General features: G+C 44.7%; 1 protein-coding gene across 3 annotated transcripts in view; it reads right to left on the bottom strand.

Annotated features, from left to right (window-relative positions):
* Positions 1-21,441, bottom strand: part of mettl22 (methyltransferase 22, Kin17 lysine) — a 179,005-nt gene that overhangs the window by 139,421 nt on the left and 18,143 nt on the right. The gene's annotated exons all lie outside the window — the stretch shown is intronic.

Below are 21,441 nucleotides of genomic sequence, written 5' to 3'. Positions count from 1 at the left end.
GCATAACATTGGTTTTTGAGTCTCTTAAAACAGCAGGAGTAATTGTTCCCTGTGATGGCTCTCCTGTACGTACGCCCTTCTTCCCTGTCAAGAAAATGAGAGATAAAGATCAACCAACAGGATGGCGTTTCGCTCAGGATCTGTAAGCAGTAAATGCTGCAGTCCAACCCAGAGCACCAAACATTCCAAATCCTTATACCATCTTGTCTCAGATCCTGCCCAACGCAAAATTCTTTTCAGTGGTAGACCTTTCAAATGCTTTCTTTAGTGTTCATCCAGCTGCCTATTCTGGTTGAAAGTCTGGTGAAAGTCCCACCATTTACAATGAAGCTCTCAGACAAAATCTTGAATCTCTTGTTATCTCTTGTAGCAGAACCGGCCTTTAACTGACCCCTTCTTTCCCTCCTTTTCTGGTGATACTCAAGGGAAATGGAGGTGTAAACCCGCCAACCGATTGAATTATAGACCGCCTGGTTTACCTATAATGCAATCTGATTTCGAAGAGAGACAGGAAGTCTGGTTCAGTAAACTACTTTACTAACACACTGAAGAAAGAAAGCCAAAAGGTCAACGCCTATCTCTAAATCAGGATGTCCCACGCTATGCTAATTACTTCCCCAATAGCCCGAGGACTCCATACAACAAGACTGCCTGAAGAGACAAATAGCAGGCCTCAGAAGAATCCACAGACATCAGCAAATGCTGATGGTCGTAAACCGGACATCCCTTGAAGCAACTAGTGACTCACGTTTGTGTGTTTTCCTCAACACTCCAAGATAACCAGATTTTATGTCAAACTTAACTTTTCATGTTTTCAACCTACAGGACTCGGGGTACGCATAACATTGATGTTTTTCCCGTATCTCTGACCCAAAGTATGACTAAGTTGTGATTTTAATGGTTTTATAAAAGTTGTATGAACTGTCACCACAAACTATACTACCATCCAGAGTTTCCTAACCGTCAGATTGAATATGCTTGACTTGGTACATTTATCGATAAGTAACCGTAATCGTGATAATCATTTTTTTTGACAAATATAATCTGCCTCTCTTTATTATTACCTTTACTTTTGTATTAGTTATTCATTGAGTTATTATGCCTGTTGGGATAAAATTGTACCATGGTTGTCATTTAATGTTGTCACCCAACCATAGAAAGTATCTAATGCCTGCTGTGAACAATGTTGAAATGCCATTGAAAATTGGTCATTGAAATTATATGTGATTGACCATAGTGAGAAGCAGATGAGCCCCTCGTATGATTCTTTGATTAGTTCAGCTCCATGAGGCGAGATTACACCGTGCGTCACAAAGAGTCTCCCGTGATTCGATGGCCTGCCTTTCGACACGCCCCGGAGCGACCTTTAAAAACTGCGTGTAGTGCGCGTTTTAGTAGATTTTAGAGTAGATTTTATAGTAGAGTAGATTTGTAGTAGATTTTTAGTTTTGTTTTGTTCTTTTGTTCTGTTCCTTTGTTTTCTTTCACGTCTAGTTACTCTCAGCTGAATTCCTTTCTTTGCTTTTGTCTTAAGTTTTGCACAGTCGTTTTGCTCTTTAAGTTTTTCGTCTTCGAGCTACTCCAAGCCATTCCGAGTAGCGTAAATAATCTTCAGAAGACGTATTCTTATAATTTGCCGTAAACTTCAAAGTTAACTTCTTCTTTAGCCAAACGTTTTGTTTTGTTTTCATTAGTGAAATTAGGCAAGTAATACTAATTTTGTAGCCTTCTTCGACCGGCCATCGAAGAGACTCTTAATTTGTACTATCAGTCTAAAATAATCCGTCACGGACTCAACCGAACCAAACCCTGCGGCCAGCTGTTGATCCTTGGTCCGGTTCACAACCATCCGGAGCAGTCCATCATCTGTAACCGACCGCCGAACCAGTTCCAGAGACGCCCCGTTCCGCACCAGTTTGTCATCTTGGAGGTCTGGGCCTTCCACTAGACCACCAAGTAGATCGAGCCGCGGACGAACATCTGGAACGTCTTCGAGCCAGTTCGGAGCAGAGCACAACGGGACGCCAGCAACCAAGTAGGCACGCTAAGTGGGTTTGAATAAGAGTTGGTCCGTGAGGTTAAGATTAGGTCAATTCGTCCAAATTCTCTCCATTAATCGTTCTTTCCCCTTAACTCCGCGTTCGCGTCCCCATTACTCCTTTTAGACTGCCTCTCACTATCGCCAATTTATTTACCCTTGTGTTGCCATAAGTTTCTTGTTTGTTCTGTCATATCACCTCCCATCTTCTGTCTTATTGTTCATGGTACATTACCCATTATCCACAATTCTGCTTAATAAATGATATTTTGATTTAAGTCCTGGTTAGACGGTGTCCTTTTGAACTGAATATTTACGATCCCTGTATCCAGAATTTACACTTCAGGTTATCAGACTGGTTTACCGTTAGTTCATTCGTTAATATTTATCAGCGTTATAGCAGTTAATTTCTGCAGTCCTTCTTAGCTGAGGAAGGTGGTGCCCCGACATTTTATCAACGAATGCAACATCAAATTAAGGTAGTACACACTACATTATATAATGGTGCCCTCCGCGTGAGGCGGATTCAAATTGTTTTATTCAGTAATTAAGGCTTCATCGCATCACATCTGTGCTGACTTTCCACTGAGGAGCTTATGTGCGCTGTTTGACTCAACTACGTTTGTGCGCTGTTTTGATAAACTGTGGCTTTGTGTGTGAGCATTTCAACCTGTGCAAACTATATATGTGTTCTTGTTTTTAAGTGTGAGTTAACTGGATCCTGATGATTTGTTATTTTGAGCTCTGATTGAATATTGAACTGTTTGAATTACGTTGTGCATGCCGCGTCGCCGTACGCTATTAATGTTGAAAGGCCTGTTGGCACGTTATAACTGCTGCGATGTTCCAGGGTTATGATTGTGTCCTGTATTAGGTCAGTTTGGCTGCGAGTTTCCAGCAAACTTGATCGGTACAGAACCCTCGCGTCTCTGTATCAGACTAGCTACCTGATAAGGGACAACTGCTTGACAGTGGGGGAGTAGAGCGGATATCCGCCGTGACAAAGAGCGCAGACTCTTGATTTGCTTTAATAAGTTGTGACCAACGCAGGTCCCTTGTGAGAATTAAAAGAAGCGATTGCTAGTTGTTTATGCGGTGAACCGCTGATAAAAGTTGTGACCCACGCCGGTCATTTGCGAACGTTTTAAAAGAAACGATTGTTGGTTTGGTGAATTCAGTGAACCACTGATACGAGAGTGGAATCTTATTGGTTGATCGTAGTAGCGATCTGATTACAGTTCCGTGAATCTGGCTGAGCCGAAGTGCTGATCTGAGTGTTCGAAGAGAACCTGTGCTGAAAAGAGAATTGAAAGAAAAGCCACCGTGCTTATTTTGTCTTGTTGAATTTTAACTTGTACGACGCCTGTCGGGCGGCCGTAGGTCCGTTATCCAGACAATCCGTCGGAGCGGATCTTCCTTCGGTGTTAACCCGTAGCTAAGAAGCTAAAGTTAACTTGAGAGTGTGTGGAAATTGGAGAATAGACGATTGAATTCAACGTCCTGTCTGAAGTCTCTGATAGTGAAACTGTGTGTTTGAGACGGCTGCTGCTTGTTGTATCTGCCGATGCGAAGCTTGTGATCGCCGGAGCTTGACTGACGCTGGTTAGCTAGAACAGCTAGCTCCTTTCAGGGGGGTGGAGCCAAACGCGCCCACCTCCTTCGCTTGCTGCTTTTTAAGAGCAGTGACCCCTTGTCCACTCTCTAGCGCCACCCTTGGTAATGCCAGTGTATTGAACCCTCTATCTTCTTCTACTGTGCGTAAAATAACCACAGCGCCCCTGCTGGCGATGTGAGGTTAACCCTTTAGGAGAGACAGAAACATAATACCTCCCTCTGGTGGACACTTCGGTTAACTGGGTTTGACGTGTGTCTTCCAACTTGTGTGTGCAACTCGTGATAGTCTAAACTGTATTACCCAAAGTATTATTTTCTTCTTACTTAAACCTACTCTAAAAATCCAGTTACTCATTTAATCCTTTACTCTCTTATCCCTGTCAGGTTAATTGGCATTTATAGTCTGACCATTTCATTAAACTCAAAATTTTGGAATTGTCATTCTAGCTGTGTGATTAACCAAGTCTGTACTTATCAACCAAAACCGATTATCGTAGTTTCATTTGCAGATTAACTCCACATTTACATTTAAGTAATTGCTAATACTCTAAATTACTCCTAAATTCAAAACAAATAAAGCATCGTTCCATTTGTTTAACTGATTGGATCAAAGAATCAAATTAATTTTCTAAATTGGAATTGTAAACTGGATTGGCAATTTCTCAAATAAGTCAGAGATACAGCTGTATGCTTATAAGGAACACCCTAAATAAATAAATTAACAATAAATAAACTTTGAAACCTACACACTTGCTTATTTACCGACTTCAATAGTTTTGTATGTATGCTAACAAACATTTGAAATTTGGGTTAAGGCTTAAATAAAAACAAACAAAAAAAAATAAAATAAATAAGAACTTAAAGATTTAAAATCATTTTACACTTGCTTCTTGAATTTAACCATTTGTCAATTTACTTGCATGCTATTGTGTTCAATTTTAACCTTGTTTTCGTGAAGACACACACAAGTTTAAACCCTTTTCAACCGAGTTGTTCTGTAACCTAGATAAAGCTAGATTCCAACATGGCAGACAAAGACCAGTCTGGACCCTCCATTGAGAGGGACCGCCCTGATAGGCTGGAGCTAGCATTAATGGATCTGACCGGAGATTTACTGCCTGGTTATTTGGATCAAATGTATAACACTGATCCAAAGGATTTAGACACTATCATGTTACAGTTGACCACTCCTGTAGTAAATGATGAAGTTAAAAGCAAAGAAAAGCCTAAAGCGCTTGGAAGCATAGCAGTAGTGATGGCTGCTCAGCTTAGGCATTCATACAAACTGCTAAGACAAGCAGAAGAGAGGATAAAGGCCTACAAGCGTGAGGTCAAGGGCCTGCACGAAAAGAATGAAACCCAGAGACAGTCCCTGCTTGAGGCAGAGGGACAAATTCAGAGGTTGATCTCTAATGAAGAGTCACAAGAAAGGGAGACTAAACGTCTGGAGTCAGAATTAGCCCAAGTGAAAGAATGTTTGGGTGAAACGAGTAAAGAAAGAGACTTGAATAAAATACTTCTCCAAGGAGCTGAGAATAAGGTGGATCACTTGGAGCACCAGATTCAACTCCAAGCTGAGTCTGCCGAATCTGACCAAAGGCACCTCCAAGACATGCATGCACATCTGGTGCAGGCTGAGGAGCAGGCTAGTGAATCCCACCATCAGCGACAACTGATGGAAGCAAAACTGGCAAACGCCAGAAGAGAGCTTCCCCTTGAACAAAAGGGAAGACGCCGAATATCTCTTGATGATTTCCTTCCAGAAGAGAAGGGAGATACTAAGGTCCTTGGAAACACCCGACGGGATGTTTCCTCCCCACGAGTTCCACTGGAACCAGTCTATGTTCCAAGGAGGCTCTCACCTAACCATGAAAGGGGGAGCCCCAGTCAGCGTCTTAATCCAGCCACCTCTAACTATACGGCGCAAGGGCCTACAGATAGAGACTTAGATAAGATCGCTCGCAACATAGCTCGGTTTGAACCAAATCTTGGTGGTTCCGATCAGACCAGCCAGTATCTCAAAGATATCGAGTTCTATCTTCGTAAGTTTCCCGGTGCTACTGTCGATGATAAAATCTATTTAATCAAGGTGACATCTAACCGAGAGGTCAGCAGATTCATTGAGAGACAGCCTGATTATGTCCGAAATGATTATGACTTGCTCTGTGAAACATTGCTGGAAGAGTTCTCTGATCCTCTTTCCCAAACGGGCTTAACGGCTGCTCTCTCAGTCAAACAAGGAAGACAAGAGTCACCCCAACAGTATTACAATCGCCTACGTCAGGCTTACTTCGGCTCCAGAAACGAGCCAGGGATGGAGGAAGATCTTAACTTCAAAACACTCTTTGTCCAAAACCTCCATCCCACCACTAGCCATCATCTTGGTGTCGCAGCTTGTCCGCGCACCTGCACTAGTCGCCACCTACGCGAACTAGCTGCAATGGGGTTTGCAAAGCAGAGACAAAGCACCCTTAAACACCCAGAACCCAGCACTATCTTGAGTCTGGGAATTGAAGCCCTGGAACTTGAAGGAACTTCTGTTGGTGAAACACAAAAATCCAACACGTTCTCTCCCCAAAATAGCCGATATGTGCGAGGTCACAAGGAACCTCCACCTCGACGAACGGAGTCTGAATATGGTTATTCTCAACCACCACAATCCGGTTTCAGACCCAACCGTTCAGTGTTTGGGGCAAATCGCCACCAGTCCAGTTTCGGGCAAAACAAATTTCCACCCACCTGGCATGGAAATTACCAAGCCCATAGCTACCGGCAAAATGGCCGACGCGAGTTTCGAAATCCTGAACAACAGGAAAACCGACCCCCAGGACACAACTCGTCCAGAGGGGAAAAGAAAGATGACAATACTGAAAGCAACCCTCACTTAGAGAACCTTAGCAAGGAAGATCTTGAGGTCATCAAACGGTTGATTCAAAACGAACGAGTAAAAGAAAAAGCAAAAGCTGACTTGTTCACAATATCCGTCACTAACGCTGAACCTCCTCCTTCAGTGGATCAGACCCATCAAGCTGAGGTAGCTACAGAGCTGTACCTGAGTCCTGATGAACTTGAACCCACTCTCCCTACAAGGCAGATTGCAGGGTCAGACAAGGAAGAGACTACGCCCCCGAGCGCAGTTCTGGTGGTTCAACTCGATTCCACAGAAAGCTCTACCAACGAAAACCCTTCAGTCCTCGAAGGTGAATCACCCTGTCTCCAGTTCTTGTGTAATTTGACCCGAAAAGGGGCGGCACGAAAATTGTGTCTGTCAACTATACTTGAAGGTAGACTAAGGCAAGAAGCTCTCCTCGACACAGCGGCTGACATCACCGTAATGTCAGCAGCACTGTTCAACACACTGCAGGCTGCTGCCCGTCGATCGAACAGGGACTTGAAACTACAAGCCTGCTCCCTGAAAGTCCAACCATACGGTCCTACCAGTACCACTTTGACAAATCGGGCTTTGATACAACTAACAATCGGCCCAATGACCTGCGTTCACCCTGTGTACGTGTCTCCGCTGGACACCATTCCGCTCCTTGTCGGTAATGACCTCCTTGATCGTTTCAAACCTCTAATTGATCTTAAACACTTGAAGCTCTGGGCACAGGTCCGCGAACCTCTGCCCCTTTCTCTTCTCCAGCAAGACACGGCTCAATGCTATGCCCTTGACGCTGAACCTGAGAGTCAGAACATTCTCCCAGAACCGCCAGAGGCCACTGGGGATGATGAGACATCAGGCGTGACTCCAGACGTCACCCCAACATCACCTTGGCCACAACAAGAACTGTTGACCGAACAAAACACTTCTCTGTGTAAGTTCGATGACTCTGCCACTGACAGTAAACACTGTCCAAAAGTGGTCAACAACACTGATATAAGTGGTGTTTTTGCTGATGACACGGTCTTGGCCCCCTGTGCTGACAAGTCAGCTATCAGCTGGCAATTCTCTGAGACAGTAGTACAAGACCACTCCAGCAGCCAGCTTATGAAAACCACCTCCTGCTTTCCTGCAGATCCCCTGCCTCAACCAATTTTGGCAGTCGATAATATCTGCTCATTGAAGGTGGAACGGCGTCATAGAAAGCTGACTCATGCCTTTGTGGTTACCCCAAATCTGCCACATGATATCGGCAGCGATGTACTGGTCAGATTGGACACTCAGGTAGATACAGTTCACAACGTCCTTCGGTCACTGCCAGGGGTTGAGGAAGAAACTCCCCCTGACACTGAAAACCTTAAACCAAACCTTTTTCCCCACCCACCCACCCCTAATGTCCACATCGTTACTCCACCTCTCTCTGCTGCTCTCGCTCGACCACGTCCCAGTGCTTGTGACACACCTGCTTTCTCTGACGACCTCGGATCCATCCAGACGCCATATCCTGTGCTTCATGGCCTTCTTTCTCGGGCCCTTCTGTTCTTCTTCGCCGTCCTGGGCTTTCTCGTTTATGTCTCTGATGCACTCGCTTCTGTTGCCCTCGCGGTGTACCAGAGCCACAGGGGGGTGATGCTAAGGCACGCCCATGACTCTCCACGTGCTAAACACAAAGTCTGGGATTTGCAACTGACTTTGATTCTGATGGCTATTAGAGCAATGCCACATACCACCATAGGCTTCTCTCCTTTTGAGATGATTACAGGTCGACAAATGACTCTACCAGTGCACCTGCTCTATCAACCAGGTGGAGCTAACATTTCAACAGCCTACACTACGCATCAGTACATGGCTGATCGGAATGAACACTTGGAAACTACGTTTTCCTCCGCTCCAGAAAACCTGAGTGAAAGTATTGAAAGATGCAAAACCTGCTATGACCAAAAAGTATCACATGTAGAGCTCCAAGTGGGGGACAAAGTGTGGTACTACATCTTTGCTCCAGCTACTGGAGCCACCAATCAAGGTCTCGGGAGGCTCACCTGCAAGCTCCTTCCCCACTGGGCAAGTCTTCATTTGATCACTGACAAACTTCCTCCAGTAATGTACCAGAACCAGATAAAACCACTCAAAACCCCCATGGGAATGAACGGGGACGCCAGAGTCTCAGTTAAGAGTTAAATTACATTATATAACGTTAACTACTGGTAAGAAGGATTACAAATTTTAAGGTACCAGTAGTATAGAAGAAATCTGAATTAGACATCCCGGTCTGAACACCTCCAAAAATTTGAAATATCGGTGATACTTGCTCCGTCCTTGTAATCCAACCATTTGACTAGGAATCAAGTGGGGGACAGTTTATGCCATAACGATTTCAGTGATCCTAATTAAAAGATACGACAGTAGATACAATCCACACGTTGCAGCAGTTACAAAAAGTTCACTATCACTCAGTCACAATCAAGTGGACACAATAAGAGATACAAACAATTTATTGGTGGTTTGTTAACAGCAGTTGGTTACCTTCGACACTCTTCTCAGCATCAGACTCTTGTCAGATAACACAGTCGGTTGAATATGGTCAATTGATCTGTAGATGTACGTCAATCTGTAAAAAGCTATATATTTTTGTTCTTCTTTTCTTCCTTTTCTGTAGTGCAGGTTGACGACGCTCACGCACAATTAGTTGACGTATTAATGTTGGGTGTGTTGTGTGACATTGGATCCTCAGTGAACAGTTTAGCTGTAAGTAGGATTTCCCCACATCTCTAGGTCACCTGTAAACTTTTAGAATCGCGTTTTTCTTCAAGTGTATCCTAAGCTCATAATGTAAAGGAGCCAACATAGCCCCTGCAATCTTCAAGCTTGCATACTAACCTTAGTCTCCCCTTTATTGCATGTTTCCCTTTTATTTTGTTATTCTTCCAAGTCGCTATAACGAGTAATTGGCTCTTAGGATACCTCAAACGGACCCAAACTCTGTTCAAATGCTGCTGTGTGCCACCTGTTCTGCTTGATCTTTCAGCGATCCGAAGTTCCCTGGACAGCGACCATCGAATCGAGTGGGGGATATGTAGCAGAACCGGCCTTTAACTGACCCCTTCTTTCCCTCCTTTTCTGGTGATACTCAAGGGAAATGGAGGTGTAAACCCGCCAACCGATTGAATTATAGACCGCCTGGTTTACCTATAATGCAATCTGATTTCGAAGAGAGACAGGAAGTCTGGTTCAGTAAACTACTTTACTAACACACTGAAGAAAGAAAGCCAAAAGGTCAACGCCTATCTCTAAATCAGGATGTCCCACGCTATGCTAATTACTTCCCCAATAGCCCGAGGACTCCATACAACAAGACTGCCTGAAGAGACAAATAGCAGGCCTCAGAAGAATCCACAGACATCAGCAAATGCTGATGGTCGTAAACCGGACATCCCTTGAAGCAACTAGTGACTCACGTTTGTGTGTTTTCCTCAACACTCCAAGATAACCAGATTTTATGTCAAACTTAACTTTTCATGTTTTCAACCTACAGGACTCGGGGTACGCATAACATTGATGTTTTTCCCGTATCTCTGACCCAAAGTATGACTAAGTTGTGATTTTAATGGTTTTATAAAAGTTGTATGAACTGTCACCACAAACTATACTACCATCCAGAGTTTCCTAACCGTCAGATTGAATATGCTTGACTTGGTACATTTATCGATAAGTAACCGTAATCGTGATAATCATTTTTTTTGACAAATATAATCTGCCTCTCTTTATTATTACCTTTACTTTTGTATTAGTTATTCATTGAGTTATTATGCCTGTTGGGATAAAATTGTACCATGGTTGTCATTTAATGTTGTCACCCAACCATAGAAAGTATCTAATGCCTGCTGTGAACAATGTTGAAATGCCATTGAAAATTGGTCATTGAAATTATATGTGATTGACCATAGTGAGAAGCAGATGAGCCCCTCGTATGATTCTTTGATTAGTTCAGCTCCATGAGGCGAGATTACACCGCGCGTCACAAAGAGTCTCCCGTGATTCGATGGCCTGCCTTTCGACACGCCCCGGAGCGACCTTTAAAAACTGCGTGTAGTGCGCGTTTTAGTAGATTTTAGAGTAGATTTTATAGTAGAGTAGATTTGTAGTAGATTTTTAGTTTTGTTTTGTTCTTTTGTTCTGTTCCTTTGTTTTCTTTCATGTCTAGTTACTCTCAGCTGAATTCCTTTCTTTGCTTTTGTCTTAAGTTTTGCACAGTCGTTTTGCTCTTTAAGTTTTTCGTCTTCGAGCTACTCCAAGCCATTCCGAGTAGCGTAAATAATCTTCAGAAGACGTATTCTTATAATTTGCCGTAAACTTCAAAGTTAACTTCTTCTTTAGCCAAACGTTTTGTTTTGTTTTCATTAGTGAAATTAGGCAAGTAATACTAATTTTGTAGCCTTCTTCGACCGGCCATCGAAGAGACTCTTAATTTGTACTATCAGTCTAAAATAATCCGTCACGGACTCAACCGAACCAAACCCTGCGGCCAGCTGTTGATCCTTGGTCCGGTTCACAACCATCCGGAGCAGTCCATCATCTGTAACCGACCGCCGAACCAGTTCCAGAGACACCCCGTTCCGCACCAGTTTGTCATCTTGGAGGTCTGGGCCTTCCACTAGACCACCAAGTAGATCGAGCCGCGGACGAACATCTGGAACGTCTTCGAGCCAGTTCGGAGCAGAGCACAACGGGACGCCAGCAACCAAGTAGGCACGCTAAGTGGGTTTGAATAAGAGTTGGTCCGTGAGGTTAAGATTAGGTCAATTCGTCCAAATTCTCTCCATTAATCGTTCTTTCCCCTTAACTCCGCGTTCGCGTCCCCATTACTCCTTTTAGACTGCCTCTCACTATCGCCAATTTATTTACCCTTGTGTTGCCATAAGTTTCTTGTTTGTTCTGTCATATCACCTCCCATCTTCTGTCTTATTGTTCATGGTACATTACCCATTATCCACAATTCTGCTTAATAAATGATATTTTGATTTAAGTCCTGGTTAGACGGTGTCCTTTTGAACTGAATATTTACGATCCCTGTATCCAGAATTTACACTTCAGGTTATCAGACTGGTTTACCGTTAGTTCATTCGTTAATATTTATCAGCGTTATAGCAGTTAATTTCTGCAGTCCTTCTTAGCTGAGGAAGGTGGTGCCCCGACATTTTATCAACGAATGCAACATCAAATTAAGGTAGTACACACTACACTCTCCAGTCACTGCTTTGTTACAGTATGTTGATGACCTTATGATCTGCAGTTCGACCGAAGAGCAGTATGAAGCCGAAACAGTGAAACTCTTGAAACATCTGGCTAATAGTGGTCACAAAGCCAGCTTGTCTAAACTTCAATTGGTCCAGGAAAAAGTTGTTTTCTTAGGTCATGTCATTACTTCTGAAGGGAAAACCCTTTCTTCAAGAAGATGCAGTAGATGCAATTCAGAATTGTCCAAGACCCATCACAAAGAAACAAATGATGTCATTTCTTGGCATGTGCGATTATTGAAGACAATTCATTCCAAACTATGCCATTCTGAGGCTCCATTCGCCTCCCTCATTCATGGCAAAGGTTTACAACCACAAGACAAGATCACATGGACTCTTGAAGAGACACAACCTTTCAATGAACTGAAACTTCCTTACAGGGTTCATGGTGGCCCCCAAACCCGGTGGTGGACACCGGAAATAAGGGATGCCGTCAAGCTGAAAAAGGAGTCCTATCGGGCCTGGTTGGCTCATGGGACTCCTGAGGTGCCTGACAGGTACTGGCAGGCCAAGCGCGGGCAGCTCAGGCGGTTGTAGAAGCAAAAACTCAGGTCTGGGAGGAGTTTCGATAAGGCCATGGAGGAGGACTACCGGTTGGCCACTCTCCACAGGGTGCTTGAGGGTTCATGGGAGTTTGCTCAACCAGTCCACATGAGTTTTGTGGACTTGGAGAAGGCATTCGACCGTGTCCCTCGCGTCATTCTGTGGGAGATACTCCAGGAGAATGGGGTTGGAGGCCCTCTGCTGAGGGCTGTACAGTCCCTGTACAACCGGAGCAGGAGCTTGGTCCACATTGCCGGCAATAAGTCGGACCTGTTCCTGGTGCATGTTAGACTGGGCTAGCCTTGGGCTGCCCTTTGTCACTGGTTCTGTTAATTATTTTTATGGACAGAATTTCTAGGCACAGCCAGGGGCCAGAGGGGGTTCGGTTTGGGAGCCGGCAGATTTCGTCTCTGCTTTTTGCGGATGATGTTGTCTTGTTGGCTCCCTTGAGCCAGTACCTTCAGCATGCACTGGGGCAGTTCGCAGCTGAGTGTGAAGCAGCTGGGATGAGAGACAGCACCTCCAAGTCCGAGGCCATGGTTCTCGACCGGAAAAAGGTGGCTTGCTCCCTCCAGGTTGGGGGAGAGTTCCTGCCTCAAGTGGAGGAGTTTAAGTATCTTGGGATCCTGTTCACAAGTGAGGGAAGGATGGAGTGTGAGATTGACAAGCGGATTGGTGCAGCGGCAACAGTAATGCGATCGCTGTATCGGTCTGTCATGGTGAAGAAGGAGCTGAGCTGAAAGGTGAAGCTCTCGATTTATCAGTCAATCTACGTTCCTACCCTCACCTATGGTCATGAACTTTGGGTCATGACCGAAAGAACGAGGTCCCGGATACAAGCGGCAGAAATGAGTTTCCTCCGCAGGGTGGCATGGTGCTCCCTAAGAGATAGGGTGAGGAGCTCCATCACCCAGGAGGAGCTCAGGGTAGAGTCGCTGCTCCTCCACATTGAGAGGAGTCAGCTGAGGTGGCTCGGGCATCTCTATCGGATGCCCCCTGGATGCCTCCCTAGGGAGGTGTTCCAGGCATGCCCCACCGGGAGGAGGCCCCCGAGGAAGACCCAGGTGGTAGTACTAGTGGTAGGTACTTATCATGGTAATATGGGTTGAACTTCTTGATCATCTCTTTGAAACCTTGATCGTCAACCATGGACAGGGGTCTCATGTCCGTCACCAACATGTACAAGATTGCTTCAGTCAGGAGGACATGTGCTAGCCGAGGTGTGCATGTTCCTGGCTTGGTAACAAAGTCGTCCATTGAAAAGGAATGTATTTTTTTAGCATTGTAACGTAGCGTTAGAAAACATCAGCGTTACCACATCACTGTTATAACGTTACAGCAAACACATATGTGTGGTAAGGCTAATGAAATCGTCGTCGTTAGTGTTAACGTTAACATACAGCTATCAATATAAGTTGAACCAGCCACAATGACGTGCTTCCTTTTCAGATGCTCGTGCATCGCCGTCGTACTGCCATGGGAGACAGCAGAGGGTACTGGGGCAGTTTTGAGAGAGAAACAAAGCTTCAAAAAAATAAACAACGAATCGACTACTAAATTAGCTGTCGACGATTTTGATAGTCGACGTAGTCGTGACTAGTCCACTAATCGTGGCAGCCTTAACCAGAACCTTATCCCCTTTGTCGAAAAAGTTGAATATTCATCTATAACAGAGTCAGATCATGCTCCTGTATTACTAGATGTTGTATTTCCTCTTGACCAATTAGAACCCCCCTCCTGGAAATTAGATAGAACTCTCCTGGCCGATACACACACACACACACACACACACACACACACACACACACACACACACACACATATATATATCCGCTTAGGACAGTATATCCAGGTGGGTCCTTAGGCAAGACGCTTTGCCGCTCCAACAAGGTCTCGTTAGGGTGCTGGGGGACCAGGACACCCACAGGGGAAGCTGGCTACTGGAACACGACATACATGGAGCAGGACAGAGAACAAACGACTGCTGGAATGCTGCTACACCAGCAACGCAAAAAAACAACTTGTGACCCAGTGCTCTAATATCTGTAAGAACAAGCTACTGTCACATTTAGAGATTGATGAGGTACAATGTGCCTCATCCACGGTACAAAAATGCTATGGCAAGGGGGAGCCAGGATGACAGGTCAGTGCAGGGATGACATCTGCATCCCCGCATAACGAGATTGGGTACCAAGCCCCAAGAAGCACAGACACCCTGAACACAAGGGCAGCTGACCTGAGAGAACAGATGACAGAATCCTGGGGGAACACAACTACCTACCTGCCAAGGCTAAGAGACAAAGTACCAGATGAATCTCTACTGGAAGACGTGAACATGGCACTGATGACTATATATCCACAGAAACCATCGCAGAGACCACTCAGCTGATGTATGCAGCGGCAACAGTCATCCTGCGCATGCTAGGCTACAACATGAACAGCAGTAGCTGGAAGGAGCAGGGGAACCCTCCATGGAAGAGGAGACTGGAGAGCAAGATCACGGCAACAAGGAGGGAGGTTAGGTTCAGGTAAAAATGTGTTTGTAGGTGGATTTCTGGAGGTGTATAGCGTGTGTTTGAAAGCTGGCGGCTCCACTCTGGTGGATCGGCGCGGGGTGGGCAACTGCCATTTTCTCCTTAGCTTGCTAACTGAGCTACAGAAAGGTGTAAAGATCAAGAAGAAAGTGCCAAGGAGATGTCCATAGATGAAGCTCTGGAGACTGCCAAGCAGAGGCTCACATCTCTGGCTACCCACCTTAAGAGATACAGCGGAGAAGCCGAGACCAGGAGAATAAACAGACTCTTCTCCAACAACCCAGCACAGGTCTACTCTCAATGGCAGGGTATTAAGAAGACCCAGATAGACCCACCAAAGCCTGAAACTGAGCTCTACTGGAAGAAAATCTGGGAGAAGGAGGCATCGCATAACACCAATGAGCAGTGGTTGCTCAAACTGTAAGCAGACCACAGTAGCCTCCCAGAACAGGAACCAGTAGAAATTACCACTGCAGACATCCAAGAAAGAGTGTCTAAGATGAAGAACTGGACAGTACCTGGGCCTGACATGATCCACGCCTACTGGCTCAAAAAGCTAACCGCACTCCATGAATGACCTGCAGCACAGATGAATCAGCTGCTAAGATCGGGAACCCACCCAGAGTGGCTGACCCAAGGCCGTACAGTCCTCATCATGAAGGACCCACAGAAGGGCCCAGTACCATCCAACAACCAGCCTATAACCTGCCTGAGTGCAACACAGAAGCTCCTATCAGGCATCATAGCGGCTAAGATGAGTAGGCACATGGATCAGTACATAAGCAAAGCACATAAAAGAATTGGCAACAACACCAGAGGAGCCAAACACCAACTACTGGTTGACAGGGCAGTCATCCAGGACTGTAAGACCAGATGTACCAACCTGTGCACTGCCTGGATTGACTACAAGAAAGCCTATGACTCGATGCCACACACGGATACTGGAATGCTTAGACCTGTACAAGATTGAAAGGACACTTAGAGCCTTCATCAAGAACTCGATGGGGTTGTGGAAGACAACTCTGGAAGCCAACTCCCAGCCAATTGCAGAAGTGAGCATCAAATGTGGTATATACCAAGGAGATGCACTGTCCCCCCTGCTGTTCTGCATAGGCCTAAACCCCCTCAGCCAGATCATCACCAAGAGTGGCTGGATACCGATTCCGAAGTGGGACAACAATCAGCCACCTCCTCTACATGGATGACATCAAGCTGTATGCCAAGAGTGAGCGTGACATTGACTCCCTCACTCACCTCACCAGGATATACAGCAATGACATCGGGATGTCATTCGGACTGGATAAATGTGGACAGATGGTGTGCAGAAGAGGGAAGGTGATCGCCACTGAAGGGGTTTAACTACCTGAAGGCAACATAGCAGATGTTCAGGACAGCTACAAATACCTAAGGGATCCCACAGGCAAATAGCAATCATGAGGAGAAAACATGGAGATCAGCCACAGCCAAATACCTTCAGAGGGTGAGGTAGGTCCTGAAGAGTCAGCTGAATGGCAAGAACAAGATCCAGGCAATAAACACCTACGCCCTGCCAGTAATCACATACACTGCTGGTATAATATCCTGGCCACTGGAAGAAATGGAAGCCACTGATATCAAGACAAGGAAGCTCCTTACAATACACGGAGGGTTTCATTTTCCAAGAATTGGCAGTGGATAATATCTTCATTCATGTGAAGTAGGATGGTTCCTCAAATTAAAATCAAAGCCCTTTACAGTACTAGTACGGTACAGTAGCATAGCTGTGTTCTTCCAATAATAATGTAAAGTCCTCCAACTTCTTGCAGCTAACTTCTTCAAATATTTCAAATAGACAACACACTTCATAAAGACCTTTCAGGGAGCAAATTCAACTCCCCTGGACTCCCAGTTGAGGAAAATCTTAAAGATATCAAAGATACAAGAGGAATTGTCTTCAACATGTAACAGATTTTGACTTTCACAGAGACTAAACCCCTAAATACTTGCACTACATGGTACCAAGACCTGGACTGTACCTTTCAAGACAGTGAATGGGAATCACTATATGAGGTGGCACTCACCGAACACATAACAGTCGTCATCGTCTTTTGCAGTTCAACATTATAAACAGAACCATATTTTACAGCAGAAAGACTCAATAGGATCAATTAATGTCCTGGAGATGTAATAAACTAAAACATTAATGTGGTTCAGAATTTAAAGAAATTATTATGAAAGAGACTGTCAAAAAAGGGAAAGTTGAGTTTACCAAACTGACTATGATGGTTATGGAAAATTGCAGATCCTCCTCCGTCTCCATGTGACCTGAGGACATTTTTTCATATATGGCAACATAAGAAATTCTATTCAAACTCAAAAGAAAACCACATTTTGGTCTGGTTTTATGAGCTACATGGGAAATATTTCACTGTATGCTGTGAGCTCACAATGATTTATGTTTTATATATGTGACCCTCCACGAGAAAACCAGCAACAAGTGGGCCCTGTGCAAGTTGTGTAAACAAAGAAAAATCATCCATCCATCCATCCATCCATTGTCTATACCCAACTATTCCTTTTCGCGGTTGCAGGGGAGCTTGAGCCTATCCGAGCTGTCAACGGGGTACACCCTGAACCGGTCGCCAGCCAATCGCAGTGCAACATACAGATGTAGCGGCCTCGAAATTCCCCTAATTTCATGCTGGGGCCCTGGCGGGTCCGTGACCGGTCCCTGCTCTGCAGTAGGCGGTTCCGTGACTGTAATGAGATCCCCCGCGATGACGTCATCGGCACGGAGCCAACTCATAATGCCCCTAAGCTCCATTCGCGGAAACTACCTGCACTCGCTCAATCAGTCCACCAGGAGGAGCAGTCATTATTACCGTGTCAGCTTTGCTGAGTCGTTCATTAGATCTGCACATAGCCTCCACTGCTGTAAGAAAAACTGCTTGTCTAGTAGAGCACCCTGTGCAGTTTTGTAAATATAATTATGCTTAATCATCCACATTATTGTAGTGCTCGTTCACAAACTTCTTGGATCTGCTCATCTGCCCATCCTGCCTTTTCCTCCACATCTCTCTCCACCTTTGGAGAGGCTCCCAGCCCATCTCCGCGTGCCGAGTGATTTGTGCCCAGAAAATGAATCATGAATAACAGTTGTGCGTCGCGTTTTTCTAGCATTCTGAACTGCTAAACAGTTAAATGTTTAATACTCTGCCTGATTCGCAAAGCCACTCTGCTTTTCAGTTGGTGGGTTTCCTGTTTGTAGCGCATTTTAGATTTGCGGGTCGCTATTTGATGCGGTTACCAGCAATACGCAGAGTCCTGTATGTGTGTGTACAGTATATTACTGGACAGAAATCATTTACAGTGCGCTGAGGAGGGAGGGACGGGAGGATGAAATGCCAATTTCAGCCTGTGATCTGTTAATGTCTGACTGAACAGCCTCACGGAAGTGATATTTTACAGTTCTACATATTTTAATCTAACGAAATTTGTTAAAACAAGTCACTTGGTGCTTTCAAAGTCATGTCATTGAGCTGAAAGGTTCCAGATTTCATTCGCCTTCACAGGCGGCTGCGGAGCGCCGCAGACGGCTCGCACTACGCACTGCGATGTTCAACATCATAGGCTTAATATACCGTAGTTAATTATCACTGATCTTTTTCATCACTCTGTCTGTGTGACTGTCTGTGTCCTCCTCTCTGTGTCTCTTTTTTCAGACTGTTCACGCAATGAATATAAACAGAAACTATTGAAAAAAGTTATAGTTGCGGGAAAACATAGTACTCAGAAGCGCACCAAGAATGCATTTTTTACGTCAGGCGTGCACACGTGTTTGATATTAATATTGTGCCGCTGCACCTCAAATAAATGTTTTTTTTGGGAAACGGAAATGTTCAACATGACTTCATCATGTTAGACCAGGCAGACAGGTTCTGACTACAACATCAACTCTCCCTCCGCAGCCAGCGAGCCTCATCCCCCGCACGGACACCTACATTCAATCATGAATAATCCTAATGGGCCAATCAGACCATTGAACAAAAACAATGTTGTGCGGCATAAAGGGCCATTGGGCCGATGTAGATGGGCCAATCTACTTGTTTTTATTGGCCAATCAGTTAACACACACACATGAAAACGGCCAATAAACAGTGAAATCAGTATCATGACTATTTCTCAGATTATGATTTCTGTATCTATCTAATCCGTGGCATGCAATATTGCACCCCGATTTTGGATAAAGTATAAATCCAATTGTTTCATTGTTTCAGCTGTCGTGGCCAAATCCCTTGTTAACTTATTAAGCTCTTCCGCACAGTGTGACATCTATTTTAATGATTAGAGAGCTGCTCTAATGGCCACTGATAGACAGTCCATCCTATTCTATAAACTGTTGGTGGTTTGTGAACTTCACTGCATTTGTGCATTTGAAGCGATTAACTCCTGGCACATTTCAGAGCTGAGTAAACCTGTAGTTTCACTGACACATCGCGCATCATCACCACAGGCGTCATGATGTTCTCCTGTCTGTCACTCTGTCAGGCATGTGTAGTGTCGAGCCGGCCGCGTTGGCTGAAAAGTCATCATTTGCATTACAGTGTATCCTTTGTTCTAACTCAATGGATGGTCGCCAGCCAAACAGGCTCCCAGCCCCCACTGTCCCACAGACTAGCTATGGCCAGTAAAATAGGTGGAGGGCTGAGGGGAGCGCGTACCTCCAGTAATTAAAAATCAATTTGTGCCACAGATATTAATATTGTGTCGCTGGCTACTTTATAGATTTCACTAAATGTTTCCATTACACTTAATTACATTTATGGATAAGCCAACTTTCCCACCTCCCTCATGCATCAAAATGTATATTATCAATCCGACCAGGAAATCTTGCGATCGCAAAAATTAGCGCATATTCAACCAATACTAATATGACTGTCTACTGGCTGCTTCCTGGTCTATTTTTGCCGAGAGCCGCGCGCCTGTTGCAGAAAACATTGGCGAGCCCTGGAATCTCCAGATGACGCGCTCTGCTCCTGCAGCTCCGTCTCTGTTCCAGCGCATGTAAAGTAAAATTAGGTCATCATTTTTGTTGATAATTATCAAAAGCAAACTCTATGTAAACAGATGGAGCCTGTTTATTCTTGGAGTCACAGGCTGTTTTGTAAAGCTACATAACTTTTATGACTCAGGAATGATTTTGTAACTTTTTTTTTTTTTTTTCGAAGAAGATAATATGCAGCAAAGGGCTGAAAGACGGAATCGAACCCATAGCCGCTGCAGAGAACTTCATACATGGGGCGGACGCTCTACCAACTGCGCCAAATCTCCGCCACATGATTTCGTAATTTTGAGCTGATACTGAATGTGAAGTATGGTTATTATCATATAGGAAGTGATTATATACAACTTTTTTACACGAGTTTGTTTTTTTTGATCGCAACAATCACAAAAAAATTCATACAGTATATTGTAAGAGAAAAACTTAGGAATTTCCTGTTTGCAAATCGAAAATATGTATTAAAACAGGCTGATGGAAACACACATTTATGACTTTTTTAAGACTTTGTGCGAGAAATATTTTTCTAAGTTGATTTAAATAATCAACGTAAAATAGTTGAGTAACTGTGACTGCCTAACTACAAGTAAGCCTACTAAAGCAGATGAATGTAGTGGAGTAAAAATCTTTGCCCTTGAGATGTGTTCTTGTGAGGGACACGCCATCTCCTGGTGACACCCTGCAATTGAATGAAGAGGCGTGTTTATAGTGGATTCTGGGCACACCCCCAAGAGGAGGGGGGGACTGGTAGCTGGCTGGCAGCCGGCTGGGAGCCGGCTGGGAGCTGGATGGCCTCTGGCTTGGAGGGGAATTTTGAGGCTGCTGCATCTGTACACAGACACACGACCATTCATGCTCACACTCACATCTAAGGACAATTTTAGAGTTACCAGTCAACCTAATGAGCATGTTTTTGGTCTGTGGGAGGAAGCCGAAGTGCCCGGAGAGAACCCACGCCTGCATGGAAAGAACATGCAAACACAGAAAGGCCCTGCCTGACCTGGTGATCGAACCAGCGACCTTCTTGCTGTGAGGCACGCGCACTACCTGCTGCTCCACCGTGCCGCCCAATGAAAAATCAATTTTTCTTTTTTTTTAAATTAGTGATTTTCGTTTTTTGCAGAATATGATATGAGTTGAAATCATGAAGAAGCCACTCCATGTTTCAAATAAATATACTGGGGGCCTTATAACAATAAACTTGGCGTTGTTTTAGAGGAAATTCTCGGTCCTAGTTGGGGGTGTGACGATTCAACAGTCAATTAGCATACTGGCTTTCTTTGGCTATTCACGTGCTTCTGTTCTTTTTCTGGCCAATCAGCTGCACGTCAAAAGGGAACCACATGGCTACTTATGCAGCTTCTGGTTATGCCGAGAACAATCTCACTTCTGATCCTGAACCTGAACTAGAAGCTGAAACTGAAGAAATCGACAAGAGCAACTGCATTACACTGGAGAACATCCCTAATCTACAGCGGCGGGTGCGGACGCATCGGCTC

This window comes from Chaetodon trifascialis, chromosome 15 (assembly GCF_039877785.1).
Source record: "Chaetodon trifascialis isolate fChaTrf1 chromosome 15, fChaTrf1.hap1, whole genome shotgun sequence".
NCBI lineage: Eukaryota > Metazoa > Chordata > Actinopteri > Chaetodontiformes > Chaetodontidae > Chaetodon > Chaetodon trifascialis.
The sequence above is the reverse complement of the archived record's forward strand: the minus strand, read 5'-3'. Positions and strand labels throughout refer to the sequence as shown.